Genomic DNA, 21458 nt, shown 5'->3' on the forward strand with positions numbered 1-21458 from the left:
AATGCTACAGGCGGAGTGTGAAGTCCTGTTTCTATCTCTATGAGTAGTCAAGTACGCGATTCCCTTTTTATAATACTTGACGCCTTAGCAGTTTCGGCTAGTGCGCTGAAAAACCCTTGTTCTCTGTCTCTAGGGCACTGCCGCAGGCTGGCGGCAGTTCACTTCGCCCACGCACAAGGAGGTAACCGACGCTGGTCTGCCCTGTTACTCTTCCTCTGGTGAAGTACTTGCTGTCTCACTTTGCACTGAAAATACACACGCGTGCTTGCTTTCCTCAAATAAACGTAACGCTTCAGTGCGTTATGTACCTTAACACAGTTTCTAAAGTAAACACAGTTCAATCTCTAAATGCTAACAGGCTTATCCTAGCTTTACTTTTAAATATGCATTTCCTCTTATGCACTGCATAAATATTAACACTTCAGTCTTCACTTGAGAATTTCAACATAGTCTCTCTAATTGCTGCGCACCCACCTGTGGCCTTCTTATGACATGAACATCATCAGGTAGGTTGACTTCTCACTTGTAGTAGGCTTCTTTACTTCTGTGGTTGAAACTCTGAACTCCGAATGGGGCCTATGTTAATGTGCTAAATAAACAGACAACCGGTCAAGAAATTTCTGTGGATGAAAGGCAGTTATAGAACTCTCAAGCAAGGCACTTCAGGCTATTGTTCTCTCAACCAATCAAATCAACCCTGTAGTCCACCATCTTGACTTGGGAAATCTATCATTCGTAACATGGTGAATTAAGTCTTTCTAACACCTGACACTTTTCCTTGATGAAAAACATCCTCCCACTCTATGAATCACTGATGGCCACCTGCTAGTCCTGACAGACCCGACATGTTTTCTGTAGTGTCAACGTTGTCTGCTAGGCCAATTTCTATTGCTTTATACTCAATGTACACCTTATTCTCATTTAATTTTATTCAAAAAGTCTACACCATTATCAACCATTCTACGCATTTGTATCTCTGTAATTAGCACATAACATTACAGAATATTGTTTCAAATGTAATCTTTCGTAGTGTATGTTTTCAATGCATATTTGCTTTAAGTGCCATTTTTTTATAAAGTAATTTTTTTTTATTATCAAAGGAATATGATGTTTGATTTACTCACTGTGATACTTTTTTAATAGTACTATTTGTTTATATTTCTTTAACAGATCACAGGGACAATCCAACAATGCCTTCTTATATCGTTTTGGGTTGCACTAATAAAAGCCATGCTAAAAGTCAGAGTACAGTCCTGCATGTATTTCCAAAGAATTTAAATTTAATAAGAAAATGGAGCTGCGGATTTCCAGTGTCCAAAATTGAAAGCAGTGCCAAGGATGTTTTAGATGACGTGAGGGGCAATCGATTGTTTAACAATGTAATCAATGTTCTTTGAATTTGTTATGTACAAGGAATGCTACTGAAGCGGTCGAAACTGAAAAGACGCATGGACAAGAGGTATACATAAGATACTGTAAAATATCAGTTATAATCCATTTTAACTGTGATGCAATAATGAATATGTTCTAATGGTTTCCATGGTAACATTTTGTTATATATATATATATATATAATTCTTTAAGTGTAACAGAAAATTTCAAGGTTTATACAATTTAAAAATGCTGTTTTTCAGCTTGGTCGGCAAATCCCATTTGACTGTTTCAAGGAAAATTCAGAAAAAAGGGTACATAACAGAAAGGTTTTTAAAGAAATAAGTTGTTTATCAGTTATTTCATCGATATTACATTTTCATGCTGTAATTCATATATTCTGTATGTGTGCTATAAATTAAGCATTTGTTTCTCTTTGATTGGAGGCCTAGGAAGAAGAGGAGCATAAAGACGCAGACAACTACACAAACTAATGATGTTGCTTGCTAAACCGTTGTCACTTGGCAGCAGCTACATTTTGAGGCTCAGCACGACGGTCCTCGCAAGATTCAGTGTCAGGCTTGCTGTAGAGCGAGCTGAGTTGTTGGTTGAACTCATCTCTCGTTATTAGATGATTTCAATAACACTGCATGGACCGCTTCCGCGTTCCTCTGGAGAAGCGCAGTGTTGTGGACAGTGGCTAAGCCGTTCCTTATGAGCTCCTCCATCACAAGCATTTGGCCCTAAGGTCAGGGGATGGCTGCCATATCCCGAGTCGTGGATCACAGTGAATTACACCTTCTTTCAAATTATTGGTCCTGTGTTACTCACCAGAATGGGGAATACGTAAAACAGGCCGGACCTCTAGTGCTGGGGAGTTGCTTGAAGGAGCAAGGGTTGGAGCCTCCACCCAAGCCTCCTCTCTGTGAGGGAAAGAACTCTTTAAACCGATATGACCACCTGCTGAACTGTACAGACAAGGGGACCGATCGATCAAAAGAGCGGGGAGAACACACCGCCTCGAACCCAGGCTGTAAAGGAAAGGATAACAAGTTAAACTATATGTCAATTCTAAATCTGGTTTCCCCAAGACTATAGCCCTTAAGTAGTACCTGGTTTAACTCCCCTTAAGCCAAAAGAACTGGAACAACCTATAAAGCAAAGAGGCTTTAGTATATAGCTAAATGTGTAACTCTCCAGTATTGAAAACCAAGAAAACTATACTTTACCACTGGTGGAAGTAAGATTGGTGTAAAGAATCCTGGGTAACAACGAAAGTATAAAATAAAAAAAAAGGAACGTTAGTAAGGCAGCTATCCCCGAGCGGAACGAGGGTTGCACTGGTTTCGGGATGGTGCACCACAGCAAAGCGTTCCAAAATGCACTTTAGAAATGAAGCCAAAATCCACAGAAGTGATGACAGTCTGATGAAAGAGGGATTCCAATTATAGAGTTGTTCTTACCAGAGTAATCACTATCCAAGAGTCCAGGAAGCAGGCAAGGGTTCTGGTACACGGGCGGTCAATTAACACAGCAAAATCACTATCCAAGAGTCCAGGAAGCAGGCAAGGGTTCTGGTACACGGGCGGTCAATTAACACAGCAAAATCACTATCCAAGAGTCCAGGAAGCAGGCAAGAGGTCTGGTACACGGGCGGTCAGCAAACAAATCAAAATAAGATTTAAGAAGAAGGAGTCCGTGTGCAGGCAGGGTCGGTACACGGGAAAACAGGAACTTCCAAAATCAAGGTACAGAGAAAGCACTTCAGAAAGTAAGCCGGTTGTAACTTTAAACAGAAGCAGCATTCTGTACGCCGCTGTGGAATAAGTAACAACAAGGAGGCGTACCGTTTGAAAATGAGGCTCCCGTATCAACGCCGGGAACTACAACCCTTGACAGGTTTTCTGGGTAATGTAGTTCGTGTAGCAATTTTCCACGGCAGCTGCCAGCGCGATAAGAAGGGTGCATGCCGGCGCCGTAACCCTTTATGAAGGGCGATCACTTTCCTGTCCCTTATTCTGGGGTTACCTGGAACTCCCCAATTGTCCTTGTGTACACGGGAAGAACGAGGAAGAACCCGGGAAACGTGGTGCGGCTGAGGGCGAAGTGTAACATCCTGAAGATGATGACCTAAATAGCCCTAGTCCTCAAAACCGATTGGCCCCTTTCTGCCTTGATATCCTCAAAGCAGCAGGGATACTCCTTTTAATCAATACCTGCCTAGTGGCCGGTATATAGGGCATTAGATGCACTGCTCTTTCCTTGTGGTTTGCAAGAATGTTTAAATAAAAATAGGACCAATTACACATCCTTTGAACAGATTGCTTTGTGGGTGAATAAAAGGAATTTAATTCATGACAAATTCCCCTCTGTAATGTTCAGAATGAAAAGAAATCAGACACTAAGGATCTGTTTCCTTTATGGGCTATTGTATGTTTTTGAATTGGACACTCCAATAGATTGTGCTTTGAGTAAAGGGACAGCTTCCCTCCTGTTTCCTTTTACATAGACGGCACACCAACGCCAACCTAGGGACAGCTCCCCTGACAGAAACAGGGTGTGCTTCTACCTAGGGTCAGTGTTAGTGGTCCTTGAGATGGATTTCTATATGGAATAATACTGTATTTGTGTGCGCTCCAAACTGTTTTTGTGTGTTAGACATGTTCCTTATATAATGGTATAGCCGAATTATGTAGTCTAAAATAGCATTGCTGTCCCTGACTGTTATAGTGCCATTGTTTCAACATACACTCTTGGAAAGAGAACAAACATTTCCACAAATGTGCACATGGACCATTGAGCAAGGAGCAGGAGTGCGAGAAAAGGTGGTGGTTCCAGGCTTCCCTTCTCACACAGCACTTGAGAAGATTGTGTACTACAAAATGCTTTCAAGAGACATGAGGAGACTCTCCGAGTTCTGCCACACTTGAGATTTAGAGGTATTCCCTAATATGTGCCTAATGTACAGGCCTAAAAGGTTGCAATTTGGTATAGACGATATGGAGGCCAGAACAAGACTGGCTGTACTGGCACACAACCAGAATGTTGGAAAGGAACAATCAAAAAGTGTAGGAATTTTTGGGATGCTTCGTTACAACAAGGAGTTTACCAAAAGAAGCAAACAGTGGGTGGAAAAGTCAATCTTCCAGCAGATGGATTTTGAATGTGTGAAAGATCTGACATTGAATGTGCTGGTCAAGCAAACGCATGGAACTGATCCAGATTTTGTTTCCAGGGCCTAGTCTATGCCACATAACATTGCAAAAGAGGTTTGCCCTTCCAAACTTGAACTTGTTCAAAGGTTGACTTTAAGATTCAAATGATGTGTGGCTCTCATCTTAACAAAGCCAGTTTCAAGCTTTTATACAGTGTTTGGAAACTGTTTTCACCGTTAACCCACCACTTTTGTATTCAAATTCAGTTTATTTCAGAAAAGAAGTGGCCCACTTTGGCCCAAAAAACTGCCCCAAGTTAATTTTATTTTTTCGGGCATTGCCCTATTGAAGTATAGTGAAATCTGAGCATGTCTGCACCTTGCCTAGGGTCATCTTTGAAAGAATACGTACATGTTGTGGGACCAGGCGCATTGATACTGTTGAAATGGAAGTAAATATTTTCATATGTAGGATACTTGGAATATTTTGTTGTTTTTCACTGAACAGCTTGCCATTAATATTGTTCAATTTTGTGGCATGTGTTCCCAAAACAAAACTCCCTAAGACATGCTGTAAACGCTGGATGAAGGGTTGCACTGTTATGTGTCATTGAATCCACTGCACTAACGTTTTGGAGGCCAAAATGCGTCAAATATCCACAAAGAAGTGATAAGATTCACTATATTGAAAACCTACGTAGGAATTTTAAGTTTCTATTACTGAAATCTGTCTTTCGAAGCGGTTGGTCATCCGTCACATAGGCAGAATGGAAACGCAAGACACAATGGCCCTCATTACGACCCTTGCGGAAATCGGAAAACGATGGCGGAAATGCAATACCGCCATCGAATAGCGCTCGGTGCGACTATGACCCGTCACCGCAAAGTACGAAGCCATTAGCGACACCGTAGTGAACGCCAACGCTAACTGCACCAAGCACGCGCGCGCGCGCCATGCCAAACCGCAAACACCACCATGGCGCAAGGGTACGCCAATTCCGACCCTAGCGGACATGTACCTAACGCCATCAGGCATGGCGTAATGTACCATTCCGCCATGGTGAGAAGTACGGCATCGCGAATCAACCGTAAACGGCCCCACTGAGTGCCTGTACACCGCTCCCTGCCCACAAAGTACAACTCCCCGTAGGTGCAATGAAGTCACAATGCAACCAGTGAAATGTACAAGTCACCCATGCATGGCAACGAACAAAAGAAACACAAGAGGGGCCAATGGGAGCTGCAGGGCACAGATGGCACGAATACAGAAGCCATCCCAATGGACATGACCACAGTCCCCCACCAAGAAACGCACGCAAACACAGGCACCTGTGACCAGCAATATTCCGAGAATCACATCATTCCACCAGTCCACCTGGCTGACCGGCATCTGTTACACAAAACCCAATCCCCCGCCCCTGAGCATGACAACATTCAAACTGTCATATAGGCAGCCCCCATCCCTGACCTCACGGGCTAAGTAGGCAAACGCGCCCAGTACAGTACCACGCAACTAAACCCCGAAGCTGGAACCCAATGCAGATCTCCTCACAATACATCGCCCCCCAAATAGGCATATGCCACATCACTTGCAAAGAAAAACGCTACACGGGCCAAATCAGAATAGAAATTTTATGCACATCAAAGTCACCAAGCCCATACAGCCATCAGGCCATGAACTCCAAAACACTAATCACCATTGTGGGCTGCATCCGCAAGAAATGACCAGCCACTACTTGTGTGTCGCCCTGTTCCCCCATGGTACACAGAGCCACATTCACGTACGAAAAGGCAACATGGAAGCGCACAGAACCGCAGGGCCGTCCCAATGGGGAGGCACTAGTCCAGCTGAAAGGCCGAAATGTTGCTCCGAGCCACCAGTACTGCGTAAGGGCATGTGGGCCATTGGCGATCGTCCCATAAGATCGTAATGCTGCTCCACTGATTAACACGAAGCAGCAGGTGTCGGGAGTAAAATCCATCTGCAGGAGTGGCATACAGATGGCAGTGGCAAAAGGGGAGGAGATACCTGTCAACCAAAAGAAAAGAAAAAGAACAGAATGGCCATCAGAACTACATTCAAACAACTCACTTCAATGATCACACGAAATCCACAGCCATATGCATGCTAGCCCACTCAAAAGGATCATCACCACCCCAAAACCACTTGCGACACATAACCATCTATATCGAGGTGCAAACACCATCACAAACGAGTGTACCTGTGCATGCGTCTGTCAAAACAGAATCCATCAGATGGGAATGTTAACGTGCATGGACACAAGTGTCTGAGGGCGCCTCGAGACAGGGAGGGCTCAACAAGGCCAGATAGACGATGGTCCCACTATGGCAGCCCTGCATCACATAGCGTAGGGGAGGCGGATAGATCCCAAGAAGCCCTGTACATGGCAAACTATGTATCAAATCACCTGCCCATGCATCCATTCATCATTCCCTCATCCCGGGATCAAAACGCCTGAATAATTACTCACATAACATTAGAAACATCCATTGAGTCTGTGCGTTATGCAGCCTGCAAAATCCACAGTGCCCCAGCCCGTAATTCCAGTGTTGTGAAGTAACATGTATTTGGGAACGGCCGGCCTCATCGCCCACGTAGCTATTGCGCATCCCAAACTATTCATATCAATCATTGCTTCCTCGCCATGGGCCCTGTCTCAAGGACATTGAACAATAGAACGTTATATTTGCAGTCAGACCTGTGGGCATCTCCTCGCCGCTAGCTGGAAACCGAAAGCGCCGCCCTTCGAATTCCTCATTTGCAACATCACGTCGAAAAGGCATCTGTGGCCGTTTGAAATCACTAATTATTCCATCGAGTGCGGCTGTGTGTGAAAATGGCAACTGCCTTCACCCACAAATGGGACGCCCCGCCCGTCGTTGCAACTCGGTACAGTGATGCATGAGTGCCCACCGTTACTCGAGTACTACGTTCCACTGACCCTTCACAAGTCTGTTCGCGACTGCACAGATAGTATGGGAAACAATGGGACCACAGCAGAATGAACATATCAACCAATCTTACACGGCCATCGGGTACAAATACATGATTGCAATAGCAAGATACCATTCCCCGAATTGCAGCGTTGTGCGCGGGACGTGCTCGGCCAAAGGAGAGAGCAGTTTGCACAGGTGGAATTAATCACCACAGGTGGAGGCCATACAGCCTGAAAACACATAAATTGCACAGCCAGTCTCCTCCCACAACCACACCGAAATGCTACCGGCAGGACTCGCGATGTTGGCCCTGGGGGACCTGATAGCACTGCAAGTGCTCCAACTCCAAGAAGAAGACGAACACCAACTACAACCAGCCGCACGGAGGAGACGCAGGAGGAGGAGGAGGCCAAGGCAGGGCCAGCAAGGCCCACCAGCACAGCCACTACCACCACGCAGGCAGCCCGCAATACCACGCCTCCGAGCACATCCGTTCAACCTCACTGATGAGCAGATCCACACCCTCTACCGTCTGGACCGGGACACCATAGCCGCCATTGTGGACATGACACAGGCTGACCTTGTCAGCATGATAGATAGCCCAACCGCCATCCCACCCCTACTGAAGGTGGTGTCTGTACTCCACTTCCTGGCCACAGGCACCTACCAGCACACAGTCGGACAGTTGCATGGCATTTCTCAGCCACTGTTCTCACGGACACTATTGCAAGTGCTCGATGCCCTCCTGCAGCACGCAGACGACTACATCTCTCTACCACGCTCGGAGCAGGAAATTACCAACACAAAAGTGGGATTCCATGCACTTGCCGGCATACCGGGTTGCATTGGTGCCATCGACTGCACCCATGTTGAATTGGTCGTCCCACATGCCATGGAGGCCCAGTACCGCAACCGAAAACAATTTCATTCCCTGAATGTACAAATGGTGTGTGACTCCAACAGGATCATTACACATTGTTGTGCCCGATTCCCTGGATCAACCCATGATTCTATGGTCTTGAGGAACTCTACAATACCACGCTACATGGAGCGACACGCAGGGAACAGATCCTGGCTACTCGGTGAGTCTCATTACATGCATGATGATGTGGGGTATGTGAATTGGCAATGACCTGGCAGGAAGGGGGGGGGGGTGTGCGTACGTATCAATGGCATTCCACATCATACGTTTCTCGTCCACATACAGGTGATGCTGGATATCCACTGAAGAGATGGCTCCTCACACCAGTCCGGAACCCACGGGACCAGCATGAGGAGGACTACAACCATGCCCACTCACGTACCCGTGTAGTCATAGAACAGGCATTCGGCCTACTGAAGGGTCGTTTCCGCTGCCTCAGCAGGTCTGGCGGGGCACTCCTGTACCGCCATGAGAAGGTTGCAAAGATGGTCATGGCATGTGTCATGCTCCACAACATGTGCGTACGTAGAAATGTGCCCATGCCCCCTGACGCAGAACTGCAAGCACCTGATGATGGTCATGATGAGGGTGGGGATGTGGCAGCACCTCATGGAGTCTGCGAGGCACCGGAGGCCCGTGACATTCGTCAGCATCTCATTGATGTATGCTTCTAGCACTCACGCCTGGTGGCTGATACATGGACACGGGACTCGTGGCACTGCGTGTGTCTGGGACATGCACAATATGGACTGTACGCCTATGATGGCCTAGTACACAAAGATCAATGTCCACACATCTCATTGGTTGATCGTGCACTTTTTATGGCATATGTGATGTCATGTTGAACACCCTATCGACCCGCCACCCAAGTGAGCCCAACACACCCCCTCCACCCTCCTACCTCCCCCCCGAACACCAGTGTCCAAAGATGCTCATTGTCAGTGGGCTGTCGCTATTGCAAGCCCCCTCTGCGGGTATCAGGGGCACCCCTGCCTGTGGAGCGCAGGTTCCTTCCAGATCTACGTTGGGGGCTGCCCTGGATGGAACTTGCAACGGATGATGTGTCTGCCTGCTCACGTCCATGCATGTCCCTAAGGGTTTGCGAGAGCTCAGTGAGCACACGGCGCACTGCGGCAAGTTCGGCACATACGTCTTTGGACGTCGCATGCAGTTCCCCCCTCAGGCTCTCGGTGCTACTCTCCATTTGTGCCCTTAGCGTCTCTGTACCTCTCTCCATTTCTGCCCTAAGTGTCTCAGTTGATGTTTCTATGTCTGCCTTAGTGCCCCCACATTCATCGGCATGGTCCTTGAGGAGTGTGGCCAGTTGCTGCTGTTGTTCGATCAACTGGTCGAGGGACTGTTGCCTCTGCTGGGCCATGGCCATTTGCGGGGGTGTCACAGAGGGGCTGTTGTCCTCATGTTGCCTTGCCACAGGGCTTGTGGGGGATGGCCAGTCGTCGTCTTGTGGGTGCCCCTGCGTGGTATCCTCATGTTGTACGGGATGGGACAGACAGGGGGATTGGGACAGGTCATGGATGGATCTGACTTCGGCATCCCCGTTTTCTGTGTCCGAGCATGCTGCCATCAATGGGGTGTCACCTATGGTGCTGCTGCCACCAGAGGCAGTGCCTTCTGTGGCATCCATTGAGGGGACCTGTGGTGGTGGTGTTGTGGGCATGCTGGCTGCTGGGGTGCCTGTTGATGTTCCCTCCTCTGTGCTGCCACCTGATTTGTGCTGCTGCCGTGTCTTGATGCGTGCAGCTGAGGTGGAGGGTCTCTGGCCGTTGGTCTTGGCCCTCTTTGCAGGTGTGCTGGTAGGGGTGTCCTGTAGCTCGTCGTTTGGATCGGACCCTGTGGTGGAGTAAAGGAGGGCGAGGGTTATTGATGGGTCTGTGGGAATTGGAATGGCATTGTATCACATGCTTTGGGGTGGTACCTGAGGGTGATTTGGGTCGGGGCCTTGGAGGTGCTTTCATTTGTGTGTGGAGTGAGGGTGCAGTTGTTTGGCAGCCTGCAGTTAGGGTGTGCCTGCTGCACGTGTAGTGCGTGTATTAGGGGTTTTTAATTATTTATGTATTTATTGTGGGTTTTAACGTGCGCTATCAGGCCGATGTGTGTGGACGTTCTCCTGGACATGTGTTTCTGTTGCACTATGTGGACGCATGGTACTTCACATGGATGGACTGTGTGGATTTGGCATTGTTTTATCTGGCCCACCTACCTGAATCTTCGGATGTCTGCACTCCTTTCTCCATCCCTCCGACTCCCTCTATGCTCTCCATTCCGATGGTGGAGGCACAGATTTCTTCCCAGGGGGTCAACTTGATGGGTGATTCAGGACCTCCCCCGGTGGCTGTGGCAATGTTGCGGTTGGCAGAGAGTATGCTGCGGACGCGTATCCGCAGGTCGTCCCATCGCTTGCGGCATTGCTGTGGGGTGCGGGGTGCGGTCCCCACCGCACTTACCTGCTGTGCCACCAGAGCCCATATGGTCTTCTTGTTTGCAAGTGCCGTTCTGGTCATTTGCGTGGAGAAGACGACGGCAGCATTCTCCTGGAGGGTCTCTGTTAGCACGGTGAGTTCCTCACGGGAGAAGTGGACCTGCCGCTTGCGGTCGCACGCTTTCTTCGCTACTTTTCCCATTTTTCTTGGTTTCGCTAGGGTGGGTGACGGGTTGGGGTGTGTTTCAGGGTAGTGATTTTAGTGGTTGTGTGGTTTTAGTGTTTTTATAGGCGTACGCCGGGATGTTTCCCGTTCCGGGCCCATGTTTTAACTTCCGTTTCCGTATATTTCCGGTCACCGTACTTTCCGGTAGGCGCACACTGCGGTGACCGCTAAGAGGGGTGGCGGTATTGCACCTAGGGCGCCGTACGGCGGCGGTGTGGGCCGTTTTTGGGTCATTTCCGCCATCGCGGACTTTGCACTTCCGCCGTGGCGTGGTGCTCGTGCCCGATGGGTCGGAATGGGCCGCACTTTGCTCCTTCGTGCAATGGCGGAAACGCTATTTACGCTGTGGCGCTCCGGTCAGTCACTTTCCGCCAGGGTCGTAATGAGGGCCAATGTAAGCAAAGTTTTAAATAATATTTATGCAAGCGAGGATGGCAAGTGTGCTGTATGCTACATGATTTACGTTGTTTGAGACAAAGTGTCCATACTTAATGAGCACTCCCATCCCTTGCACACCTATATTCACTGAAACACATTTTTCAGTCAACATTCCAAAGGATGTTTCATCATATTCGTAATTTACAGAATAAACATTAAACATTAATCGTGCTTCTCACTTTGGATTGCTAAAACTCATTTTATCTTTGTTACCGATTAGAGTTGCGTTGGTTAACTCAATGATTACTCAGTGATTGCTCACTACAACTTTACCATTTTGTTTTAGAGAAAGGATGTTAGAGAGAATTCCTCATTCATTCCACGCGGTTCTAATGAGCCCAATTTATGGACCCAGAACATTTCTCTTTGTGTCATGATGTCCTGCATGTTGCCCCCTCTTGGGGGTCTAGATATTGTTTGTAAAATCACACATTTTAGTTGGGATATTGAGTGATGTTTTGTCTCAAAACGTCTATATACAGATGATTTCTCATTCTTCATTTGTATGTTTGACTTATGTTCTGAAAGTCTCTCCTTCATTTTTCTAGATGTTTGGCCAACATAATACTGACCACATGGGCATATGAGTCCGTAAATTACAAATCTGATGTTGCATGTTGCAAAGTCGTGCAATTCAATTTTTTGACCTGTGTATGGATGTCTTATGATGTTCCCTTTTTGAACATTGTTGCAATGGCAGCAATGAAGACAGGGGAATGTTTCTTTCTTAGGTTTGTTGAGAAAAAGAGGTTTATTCCTTTCCACTCTTTCAGCTTTCACTAGGCAGTCTCAGCGGTGGATCTTCCTTCATTTTCATTGGGGGAATCAGTAAGCTTGATCTGTTCTTTAGCTGGCTCTTCATTACTGCTTCAGTTAGGACTCCCTCTGGAAAACCCCTCTCTTTGAATTTTATAAATTAATGATTGTAGTCATATAGAATTCTGGGTAAACCATTGATTAAAAATATAGCAAAGACTCCTAATCCTTTTCCAGTGAGAAGTACAATTAATGTTTATTCTGTAAATTACGAATATGATGAAACATCCTTTGGAATGTTAACTGAAAAATGTGTTTCAGTGAATATAGGTGTGCAAGGGACGGGAGTGCCCATTAAGTATGGACACTTGGGCCTGATCACGACTTCGGCGGTAACCCTTAAATCTGGCGGTAGCGCTAATACCGCCGGATTTAAGGGTCCGCCGAATCAGGGCTTCGGCGGATTTCGCCCCAGCTCTGAGCAGTGGGGAAATCTGCCGAAAATTTGCGCTATTACCGCCGGCGGGAAATCCGCCAGCGGTAAGAGCGCGAAAATTCCCCATTGAGCCCAATGGGAAATGGGGCATTACTGAATGGGCTCAATGGGGAATGGGGAATTACTTTACCGCCGGCGGTAATACTGCCGGCAGTAATGGCCAAGTCGTGATCAGGCCCTTTGTCTAAAATTAATGTCTTGACTTTTGATGCCAGAGTCATATATTTCTCCCTCGCACCCTTAACATAGCATAAATCCTTTTGAGCTAGGTTCTAGGTTTACACAATTCAAGATTAACAACCTGCAGTTCCTAAACTTGGTGTGCTTAGCCACTTCCCAATTGTGTACATGATTTATGTTGTGACAGATTAATGTTCAATTTGACGGAAATAATAGACATTGAACATGTTAATTGTAACTTGAATCGATAGTTAACATAAATATGTACTATGTATGTACAATTATAAATTGGGTACTGAAATATATTTTTGCATTCTCTATTTTCCATTGTTATATCATACCGATGTGTGCCTGTCATGGGTACAGTTTACTAGTCGACGGCTTCTTTAGCGGCAATTGGACAATAATCATCAACAACGCATCTGTGATAACCATTATCTGGGACAATCGCCATACACCAATCTGTCCTTTTGCAGTAATAAGGAGCAACATGGCATCCCATAGGTTCTGAAAATGTACAGATGTGAAAGTGTTGCATTTGAAATTTAAACCACTCATTTCCATGTGGCTCGATCAGAAATCGGAGATAGAAGATAATAACTTTCTGTGAAGAATGCAAGGACTGGGATTACTCGATTGATGAACAGAATCAGCATTATAAGATCAGCGTTCAGAGTTAAACAAAAAATGAGAAACATGCGATGTTCGCTAGCTATAACCTCAATTGGAAAAAGTTAGCCATGTTTTAGTGGACTTAAAGACCTCTTTTCAGCGTTGTGTAAAAAAAAAAGTACTTGTTACGCTCCCGTCTATTGCTGTTTTCTTCAAAATGAACTGTTTTTATCGGTCTGCATCTGTTGTGGGTGTGTGTGTTTAGGTGGAATTACTGTTACCGATAAATCATGAGTAGGCAGGTGCCCACACCACACATCAGCAGTAACGGTAATTCCGAAACACACAACACGTTGGTCCTTACCGTTGGGTAATCCTGCTAATATTCAGTGGAATTACTGTTACTGCCGAATGTTGACGGAATTGCCAAATAGTAATTCCGCCGAATGGGAAGTTGTCATAACGCAAACGGGAAGTTAGCTGGTGGCCATCTTGGAAAATCTCAATCCATTTAAAATCACCATTGAGGAAGTGCCATCCACTCCTAGAAGTCACAAAAAACCTGTCGGGAGGGAAAAAAAGGCAAGGGAAAGGTGCCTGAAATGCAGCAACGCAAGCAGAAGTACACTGTACAGGAGCTCAGTGCGCTTGCGGAGCAGTTCGTGGCCCATGCAGAGAGGCAAAACGACCCAGCACCAAGAACGCCATCTGGGCTAAAATCAAGGACAAGGTGGTACCCGTCAGCCATGTCCCACTGGACAGCAAGGGCATGCAGAAGAGGAGGAATGACTTCACAGCCCGAATCCACACCCTCATTCCCAACCACCATTGGGAGACAGCAGCTAATGGTGGAGGAAGAGTTGGCCCGCAGAAGACGATCCCCCTGGGAGGAGACAGTGAGCAGCATACTCCACATGGTGTGCCTCGAGTGTGTGGGTGCGGCAGAGGTCTGAGCCAGCAGCCAGGAAGACCCAGGGGAATACATGAGTGAATTATGGGTCCATTGCACAACAACCCCAATAGCATGTTGACAAACACACACTTCCATGCATCCAGCTGAGAGTAACCCAGACAATGCACAAGCCATCAATGTGACACTGCAGCTCAGTACATCATGAGGCATGGAAGGTGAGAACCCCCTTAAATACTCACCATGTAGAATGAAGAGGCCATGATGTAGGACACATACAATTACCATAAAACAGCAAATATCATGGACAGTCCCCCAATCGCATGTCACATCGTCACCACCCCTTGCATGCTGAGCGCCCATGTATAGACACATCAGCCAAACTGCTTCTACACACGTAACGTATGGCAATCAATCAATACCACTAGGCATGGCTCAAACTTACAACTAGTGCAACAGACCAGTAGCTGCAAGGCCTCCATGAAGATTGTGTATCACTTAATGTCGCAATCACACCGCCATAGCTAGAAGCGCACCTCTCGGCTGACAGTACAACAGGATATGCATGCAACATTAGGCCTGCCCTACGTAGGCACACTTGACCATGTATAACTGTGAAGCACATGATACCACAGTCCAAGCAAGGCACACATTCCAGACTGTCAGTATGCACACACAACCATCAAGGCAGTAAACCATCATACTATCTGCCACATGAAGTAGGCCCCCATGGTGCCTTAGCCCCCTGTGAGACCATAGAACACTATATTAGAGCACACCCTACTAAAGTCCATCAAGATATTGATGCACTATTTCCTGTCTCCTAACAGGCACACAAGACACCCATGACCCCATGGAAGGCAGCAGCACTTATGGCACACCTGCCCAGGAAATGGAAAAAAGGACACAGGACATGCTGCACCCAGGAAGGGGAGTGCCCACAAGTCACCCATGGTGTGAACCCCCTTAAATACTTACCATGTAGAATGAAGAGGCCATGATGTAGGACACATACAATTAGGATGGAACAGCAAGTATCATGGACAGTCACCAAATCGCATGTCACATCACCACCAACCCTTGAATGCTGACCACCCATGTATAGACACATCAGCCAAACTGCTTCCACACACTTAACGTATGGCAATCAATACCACTTGGCTGGCTCAAACTTACAAATAGTGCAACAGACCAGTAGCTGCAAGGCCTCCATAAAGACTGTCTCACCCAATGTCGTAATCACACCGCCATAGCTAGCAGGGCTCCCCTCATTTGACAGTACAACAGGATACGCAAGCAGCATTCGGCCTGCTCTACATAGGCACACGCGACCATGTATAACTGTGAAGCACATGACACCACAGTCCAAGCAAGGCACACATTCCAGACTGTCCATATGCATACACAACCATCAAGGCAGTTAACCATCATACTATCTGCCACATGATGTAGGCCCCCATGGCGCCCTAGCACCCTGTAAGACCATAGAACACTATATTAGAGCACACCAAACTAAAATCTATCAAGGTATTGGTGCACTATTTCCTTTCTCCTAACAGGCACACAAGAAACCCAGGATCCCATTGAAGGGAGTAGCACTTCCGGCACACCTGCCCCATGAAGTTGGTAAAAGGGCACAGGACATGCTGCACCCAAGAAGGGGAGTACATACAAGACACCCAAAACACCCCTGTCCAAGGGCACAGACATACCTGCCGAGATTGTGCCACCAACTCCGGCAATGACAGAGGCTACACAACCTCTCACCACTGAGCCACCTCCCACTATTGCTGTAGGGGTCACAGGACCAACCCACCCACCCAAGTGCCAACAACATGCAGGCACGGGACCAGGCCACTGCATCTACTGACACTGTGCCACCGGAGTCTGACACCACTGCCTCAATTTGATAATTAGTTACAGCCTAATTGTTATAAATTGTCACGTTCCATACAGAAATATTTCTAGTAAATTATTTGTATACACAAATGTGTTTTGGTGTTAAATATTTTGAGTTGCGAAGAAAAGTAATTGATGCACCTCTAAGAAAGTGCCTGAGCTCCTACATTATAGCACTCTAAATGAGGCCAGAATATAAAAATCAGGAAACTCTGTGTTTTGATGTTGCCACTGTCCCAGCCAAAAGGAATAGGGGTACTCCCTTACAGTATATACGTAACATCATGCTCACTGTAAGAGGCAAGTATCCCTATGTAACTAAGACAACTACATGTATGTAAGACAATCTCTGCAACAGCGCCTCGATGCCCGTGGGCTGCTAGTGTGCTATACAAATAAATACATAAATCAATAGCTGTGTAGTTTGCTTTGTTCGGGCCTGAGGATTTGCAGAAATTGGCCCTTCCATAGCCCCCCCTCTCAGTGCTTCTAGCTCACATGATTCAGTATACTTTTCATGGCTTTTTGCTTCTCCTCCTGTTCCTCCTCTATGTGTCATGGTCTCCTCTCTTGCCCCTAATCCTGCCACACCTTGGTGGCTCACGCTTTGCCTTTTATAGGTCTTACTCTGTTCATTCTTCGTCATCTAGATTTTGGATCGATGTCTTGCTAGAACCTTTCATGAACGTTATGTGCATTGGCTTGTTTTATTAGCCCCTGCAGCCATGGGTCTGCCTTGTATATAGCAGCTAGACTGCCCAGTGGCTGTCTTTGTTTGAGGGCATGCCTCATATGACTATGTGGAACATCTTCCATGGTTTGCCTCAGCTACCAGTGGCCATCCTGCTTCTGTGGGTGCTTGTGAGTGCCATTGTTTCCCTCTGGCAATCCTTCTCTCACATTTCCTGCTGCGGGTAAGATCCTGGGGATGGCACATGGATCCCCTGCTTTGTGAGCAAGACTCTGCATTTTAGTCTACTCTTACCCTCACTCAGATTCCATACTGTGGGGTCTTCCCTTTGCCAAGCATTGCCATGTACATATTTCCAGCCTTCACTGGTTCTAATGTGAATTGCAAGCTGGAGTTAGTGATGTTGGCAACATCCCCAAAGCCTACAAGCCTGGGTTGAGTTCCTGCTCTCTCCACGGCCTGCATTCAAATGCTAGCATGTTGTCCAGACAGTAAAGGGATTATGGGCTCCTTAGGGAAGGGCATGACTTCACTCTCGCAAGGACCCAGTGATGACCAGGGGGTCTGCAGTATCCCCCTGTACCGCCTTCCAGGAGCTCACCATTCTGGAGTTTGATTCATGGTAGAAAGGCTATTCTGGGCTCAGGAGACCCTTCTAGATCTGGTGATGAAAATGTTTATGGTTTGCTATAAATCCTGGAACCAAAGATCTGTGTACTTTTTCATAGTTCCCCACTCATATAGGAATATCCATGATACAATACTGAATGATTTTTCAGCATGCACAGACCTGTACATAGACTGTCTTGATCATATTTTGTATTTATTCTGCATCTAAACCGCAATTGCTGCTTTACCGTGATATTTTGCATTCTATATTTGTATTTTGTATTTGTACAGTGTATGTTTCCCATGACCCCACCCTGCAACCTAAGCTTCGCATTTTCTGTACTGCTGCGCCCGGTTACCTTCGGGTCTGGTGCACATTATAAGTGAATAAAACAAACAAACAAACAAACAAACATAGTTGGCTCCCTGCCACCAACTTTATGTCATTTGCACAGCGCAGTGCGAATGTGCAGGGGAAAAGGCTGTGTATGCTGCCTTTTACCATGCATTTTGGCACTCAAACCATGCAAAGTGAGTAAACTCTGCCTGGCATGCGAGCATGCCAAGAATCGCTCACAATTAAACGTAGCACATAATTTTCATTGTGAACACTGCTCGCCATGCCCGCATGGTAAGCAGTATTCACAATTACAAATAAATGCTGACTGATATGTGAGCATGTCGGGCAACATTTAATTGTAAACGCAGCCTGCCATGCTCACATGGCAGGCAGCATGTACAGTGGATCCCTATGGGGCTCTGCCTGCTTTATGCTGTCGCATAAAGCAGGTATACTCCATAGGGGTCTTCAGCATTTGAGCCGGCATGAAAGTCCATGCCAGCACAAATGCTGGAGCATTTGTATGGCGAGAGGCAGGGAGGTGGTGAAAACGCAAGTTGTGTTCCGCCCCTCCTCTCTTTGAGAAACCTGAAAGTGCCTCATCCGCTAGTCCCCCGTGATCTGTTATCCAGGTGGCCAGGACAAGGCCATCGCTTTTGGATCCAGTTCCTGGGGGTGGACCAGTGCGGGAGGATCATCTGGACGAGTGGTCTTCAGGGAGTGAAGTGGGACACCGGATGGTGAGATGTGTTATCCCCTTCCCTGTAACACCTTTTCCCCATCCTACCAGGTAGGATACCTAGGAACTCAACCCCGCCCTTTCCCAACACTAACACTTTCTCACAGACAGCTCACTGTGACTGACAAGGGACTAACACCAGAGCCATATACCTGACATGTCCCAATACAATGGCCAGGCAAAGCCAGGGAATTACTAATCATTACACACACCTGACTTCCATCACACTTCCCCATACGGATAAAAGGCGGAGCACAAAAGCACACTCTGAGCGAGGCAAAGCACACGAGGAAAGAGCAATTCCAAGATGGCCGTTTAATACAAGGAGAAAGACAGCGAGACCAGAGAGGGTTGCAAGGAGGGAAGTGCCCTTGACCTTTAAAGACCGTTACTTTTGTGAACCTTGGAAAGTAAGAAACCTAAGACCAGGAACTAAAGCTTATAAAACCAGCACAGTGTGTCAGAGATACCCGGGGCTCTACCGCGTTGATAACCACGGCGGGGAGGAGCGATTGCCGCTGTGGTACTGTCCTTGGCTGCTACAACAAAGCAGCAACAGTAAAGACAGCACAGCCGGTGAGTCGGAGAGACTGATAGGAAACCAGCCTGTGTTTTGACCAAGGTTGCAAGCAGCAACATTGTACGAAGAAATCTAAAGAGAACAGAGTGTGAGACATATGTGATGAGCGGCGCAAATATAATTGGAAACCAAAGGAGTCACTGAACTTTGGGAGGCCAAGAAAAGATACCATAGACAGAGTGATCCCGCGCCACGTGGGTGCTCATTCGAAAGTCTCTGTTAGGTATCCAATTGACACTAAGTGTGAGAAAAGGGGTTGTTTAGTTCATCTCTTTAATCCGTCTTGACGGCTTGCGTATGGTCCTCCGCGATGGGCTGCGTGCTGGTGGATATGCACTTGTTTGTAGGCTGTCACTGTCATCAGTATCTCAGTCCTCCTCTCTGTATTCAGAGTCTATGCCTGATGACTCATCTGCTGCGGTCAATGTAGTGCTTGTTTACTTGCTGTCGCCCTGAAAAGTCCGGAAGAAAGTTGAATTCCGTCTAGTGGTGCCTTGTGGGCTTGCGGCCGTTACCATTGATCCGTGTATGTGAGTTACAGTCATGGGTTCTGGCTTGAAAGCTGGGATGTCTTTGGCATTTTGATTTTGTCAGACCAGGACTTGGTCTCCTATCTGAATGGAGCTTGGTCTTGCTGGTCTTCGGAGGTCCGCATATTCTTTCATCTTTGTTTTACTTTCCTTGTCTTTTGCTCTCGCAGTGTCGACTTAGGTGGTAGGCAGAGCAGCATGGGGGTTGTGTGGTAGCGTGTTCCTTTTTACTCGTCCAAACATCAGGGCGAACGGGCATTCTCCTGTCGAGCTGTGGGGTGTGTTCCTGTATTCACATAATAGTGTGCAAATGGCCTGCATGAATGATCCATTGGTGATGGAACACACCTGGAGGGCGCGTTTTAAGTTGCTCATGCATTTCCCTGCCATTCCATTAGCTTGTGGCCACAGTGGCTTGATCTTGCGATGCTGGAAGCCCAAGTGTTCTACGAACATGGCAAAGTCATGTCCACTGAATGGTGGTCCGTTGTCTGACTTTACTCTGGGCGGGATTCCATAGTCTGCAAAAGTTTTGTCTAGGGCTGGTATTACTGCCTGGGCACTTGTGGAATGGATGAGGTGCACTTCAGGGAATCGAGACATCTCGTCGACAATCACCAGCATGTATTTGCCATTTGGCAAGGGCCCGAACATGTCAATGGCTACTTCGTCCCATACTTGCAGGGGCATTGCAGAAGTTTTGAGTGGCTCTGGGAATGTGCGTGGGGCCACTGGTTGGCATGCAAGGCACATTCCTAGTAGTTGTTCCACCTTTTCATCCATTAAGGGAAACCGCACTTTGGTCATGAGTTGTCATTTGGTCGACACTATTCCCCTGTGTCCTGCGTGTGCCAGAGCTAGCACTTGTTCCTGGAGACTAGACGGAATGACTATTCTGTTTTCTTTTAGTAGTAGGCGATGTTGATAGTGTATGTCTGATGAGTTTGAAAGTGCGGAAGCGTTGTTCTTCACTTGCCGATAATGTTTGTCCACTATTTTGCTTGTGCCATTGATCAGACCTCAGGCACTCTTGTATTGTTAGAAGTAGGTGGTATTTTTGCATGGCTTCTTGCAGTTGAGCTGTTGTGATGGATTTGGGGAGCGCACTGCTTATCAAGTAGTTTAAGTATTGATTGGCCTTGGTTGACTGACGTAGCGGGTGTCTGGATAGAAAATCTGCCGGGCTGTTGTCCTTTCCAGGATGATGTATGATTCTGAAGGAATACTCCTGTAGCCTTAATCGACACCTGGGGATGTGTGGGGGCATCTTGGCAGTTGGTTTGCCATATATGGTGGTGAGGGCCTGGTGGTCTGTGATGATAGTGAATGGGCGTCCATACAGAAATAGGTGGTAGTGTTCACATGCCCATACAACAGCCAGGCTTTCCTTTACGGGTTGAGAATATGCGCACTCTGTGGCTGACAGACTGTGGCTTGCATATACCACAATACGTCTAGGGGAGTCTGGTGATGCGCCTGGCTTAGATTGTGCTAGTATCGCCCCCAGCCCTACTGGGCTGGCGTCTACTGTCAGCTCAGTTTTAAGATCAGGATCATAGTAGGCCATGCACAATGCTGATGCAATGCGCCTTTTGATTTCCTGGAAG

General features: G+C 47.1%; 1 long non-coding RNA gene across 1 annotated transcript in view; it reads right to left on the reverse strand.

Annotated features, from left to right (window-relative positions):
- Window positions 1-477: 477 nt before the first annotated feature.
- The window catches only part of LOC138498655 (uncharacterized), a 65297-nt gene continuing 44316 nt past the window's right edge, over window positions 478-21458 (reverse strand). The window contains exon 3 of the long non-coding RNA XR_011278811.1: window positions 478-589. This is a non-coding gene — a long non-coding RNA (uncharacterized lncRNA). The remainder of the gene's footprint in view (window positions 590-21458) is intronic.

This window comes from Ambystoma mexicanum, chromosome 5q (assembly GCF_040938575.1).
Source record: "Ambystoma mexicanum isolate Mex_15411 chromosome 5q, UKY_AmexF1_1, whole genome shotgun sequence".
NCBI lineage: Eukaryota > Metazoa > Chordata > Amphibia > Caudata > Ambystomatidae > Ambystoma > Ambystoma mexicanum.